The sequence below is a fragment of the Pectinophora gossypiella genome, chromosome 17, assembly GCF_024362695.1.
Source record: "Pectinophora gossypiella chromosome 17, ilPecGoss1.1, whole genome shotgun sequence".
Classification (NCBI taxonomy): Eukaryota; Metazoa; Arthropoda; class Insecta; order Lepidoptera; family Gelechiidae; genus Pectinophora; species Pectinophora gossypiella.
The window spans coordinates 130,929-134,985 of NC_065420.1; positions in this window are offsets into that span (position 1 = coordinate 130,929).

Here is a 4,057-nt window from a genome sequence, read left to right on the forward strand (position 1 = left end):
TGGCGTTATTTTCCTTGTTTGACAACCAGCACCATTGTACCGGGATGTAATGAATGTATTCAAACATCGATTACCTTTTATGAACAAATATAAATAGAAGTGGAATCGTTGGAACAAACCGCGCGGCTAATGCCGGCGTTAGCTGGCGCGTGCCGGTTTGTGCCGATCGATGTGCCGGTTTGTGCCGATGTGCCGGCGTGGGCCGATGTCCGGACAAAGGGCTATTGTTACGCGACCTACCTGTAGCGAAAAAGTTCTATTTATCGCAATCCAAGGAAAATTTTAAATAAGTACTTACATTAATTGTTGAAATGGACATCACGATCGTCGCACGTCGATCGTCAACCGTTACAACGAACGAGCTTTTCTGAGTTACATAATATACACCGTCGTTACGTCTCGCACACCCTGGGCAACCTGCGAAACGTACCTCGCAAATCGACTAGTAGTCTTCTCACTCATGGCAAATCAAATTAGTTAATGTTCATCACCGCGGCGTGTCTGCCGGCGACTCCTTGCACTCATGCTATATTGTAGGGCACGAGTTTGGCTTGAGAAGCCAAACAATATCAATATTTTGATATTGAGGATATAATATGCCACCGACATACCTACATCGGCCTGTTGCCCACGCTACATCCGCACTGAGAGTACTACGCGTTGCCTCAGCCTATACGTATAATTTAATCCGGCAGTTCTCAACTTGTGTATTTACGAGACATTTCAACAACTTTTTACAAAATAATTCCAGCGTCAAAATAAAATCTCGAACGCCTAACTTATCCTGTTACATGAAAATGTACTTAGAAAATGCTTTTAGAATTTACTTCTGCGGTTGTACAGGATATGCAAACATTGAAATTCTCTAGAGGACTCTCTGAAAATTCCTACCAAACATGAGGGATGTTGTTATGCGAGCATTAGAGAGTCTATTATACAGTGAAGTACGGAACAAGCTATCGGAGCAGCGGTGCGAGCGTCCGCCCGCCGCCGCGCGCCCCACCTGGCCACGGGCACTGAGCTCCTCGCCGGACGGCGGACGCTACATGTAAATCGCTTAATAGCGCTGAGTTACGACTTACGACGCGAGCGCCGCTATAAGCCGCTGCCGCGCGCGATATCGGCCGCGTGTAAATGACGCTCGCCCAGCCGACCAGCCGGCCGCCCGGCCCGTGCTTCACACATACCTAACCCTCCGATGGGACACTCTTACACCTATACATTTATTTGTGGCTTACATGGTGTTAATGACAGGCTCACGCGACCGTGGAATAAAAGAAAGAAGTGAACAGTATAATCAACAAACAGTGTAAGAGCTATGGCATATTATCCAGTATAAAACATTTGGGTTCTAACTCGTGAATATAAAGTACTGTTTCGTCTGGTGTGGAGCATCTCAAAGTTGTGGCACTGGACGCGGCCGCATGAGCCCTGCTCGCACACCATACATGCTACAGGTCACAATGTAAATGTAGCTACCTGCTTAGAAATGCCATAAAATAGACAACATATCTGTGGTCAACCGTCATTGACCATTAACGGTAAATCAACTGAACTCACATTACCTATATATCTCTTGAACCACAATAGCCCCTGTAATATAATTAAACAGCAGTAACAATGAAGCGGTTGCAGCACATTCCGTGGGATCCACATTATAATAAATAAAGCGGGTTAATCTCGCACCGTGCAATAAGTGGGTGTATTAGCATGCGGCGGCGCGGTGCGGCCGTGCACGTGAGGTGTGTGGTGCGGGCTCGTGGGTGACCGGCGCCGCATTGTTGTGCGCAATTAACCAAATAAATTGCTACCCCCCTACCTCTCCCCCGCTGCCGCCATCGGCCCCGGAAATCCCTCATTGTTTCCACACAAACGAAATATGTACAAAGATAATCGGCAAGTTAAACACAATCCGCTCCCTACGCAGCCATTAGAAAGCTCGTTTACAGAGATAAGCTGCGCTTCGATCCGAATAAAGATGAGCGTTATGAAAGATTCCAATTTGTTCGCAATCTTCTGTAATTTGAACAAACGAGGAATCCGAATGGATTCAACTCGAAATATAAAGACCTCGGATATAAACCTTAAAGGTTCGTACTCTCACAAACGCAGCCGAACACAAAGCCTGCCTGCGGAAGGCAACTTGGTATATCTGTTTATTTTATTTTCTTCGGATAACTTACAGCATTAATAATAATTAACAAAAAAATAAAGAAACAAGTTTCTGAAAATAAATGCGTTGTCAGTAGCTCCATACTGGAATGGAATACATGCGTACGGTCAGAAGACTTACCGGAATACAGCGCAGCGGCCATGAGCTGAGCATTTGCGTGTTGGCAGACACAACCAGCTGCCAACCAGCCAGCAACCAGTCCGCAACCCTCCCTCTCTCCACCCGCGCGGCCGCCACACACGCGCCCACCCCATACAAATACACACTAAACGAGGTTCTTACAACACTCTGCGTACAAACAGATGGCACACTCGCATCTCGGATGTAAACTCCCCCGACATCTCCGTGTTCCGGTAAAAACCATATAGCGGCGGAGTATGCGGCGATGTAATGTAAAGGCTGGTGTCGGCCAGTAACGAGGAGGAGGCGCTTGTATGACATTACGGCTACAAGGCGCGCTGTAATTACTACAGGCAGCCGGCGGGCCGGGCCGCGGGGGGCGGGGCGGGAGCGCGCTATTATAAGAATTGCTATTTGCCACATCGCACCAGAGGAGTGTTACTCTACACCAGGCTACTCTGCAGAGTGTACATTCTCTTGACAAAACATGGTCGCCCTCGTGCTCCAACTTGTTTATTGCGGGTTGTTCGTTGTACAGTATTGCCCTGTGTTACGCAGGTGATGGTGATGTTGTTTACAATACCTATATCAGGGTTTGTTTCTAACCACGAACATCCATAAGTACTTTTCTGTTTGATAGGTAAACGTGACAACTACACAACCACTGCCACTATCCTCTGTCAAGACGTTCTGGCCCATGATGTAGGTATTGGGTACGAGAAATCAATAACTTAACAAAAACTTTTCAATTCTCCTAAAATATTTAGACAGCATATGGTGCTGCTGCCACAACTTTCCAGTTGCCATCGTGTCGTGACCGTTGGCTGTCATTTGCGCCCCGACCGAGGCGCACAGCTAGCAGCAGGCGCTAACGCGACGTGTAACACCAGCTCGCGCCGCCATTACCATTGAGACCGCCATTTACGCGGTGATCAGGGACGCTACGCAACGAAAAATACCCATTACGCAGTCTTCCCTGGATACTTGTACACGATAGCATTCAATAAGTAAGTAAGCGGCCGGCAGTTACTGTGATGGTTGGTACAATATGCAGCAGAGAGCCCCACGGCTGCTCTCTCGGCGTGCATATAGATGAACACCGCACTCGATCTCTGCGCCACTCACTAACGGTTTATCGCCGGCGCGTGTGTGCAGGAGCTCGCTCACAGTTCCCGCACCATTCGGTTACATTTTACGGCGCGACTGCGAGACACACGCGAATTGGTTTATCAATGTAAACAGTGGTTACTGCCGGAGCCAGGCTGCGATAAAAACTTGTACAATTTGTTTTTATTATCGCAGGCGACCCTCGCCGAGTGTACAGCCCGCGCCGTCACTGCGGCGGCGCGGCCGGGGCGAGCTTTGTTTGATCGTAAAACCAATCTTGGCATTGAATACGATCTGATTAGTAGAAACCAATGCGAGTCGCCATATAAATCCGTATGGATTGGCTCTACTGCAGTTTGCATATGATAATCGAACATACGTGTCTTACTATCGAGACTACCTATATGTATATCTTCGACCACTGAAAGCAGGAATAGATAGTGGGCAGCGTCACGTCGCGGCCGCGCGCCGCCGGCCCCGCTGTCACAATGCTCGCCGTCACTCCGACACATCGGACGATCAAGTTCTCAGACAATCGTACAATAAACAGCGAAAGCACTCTACCTATTCCGACCCCAACAATTCTATAAAATGTCGAGTTTATCGGAAATTGGAGCGGCCCCGGCTGTGGCGGCAAGAAAGGAGCTATTTAATTGC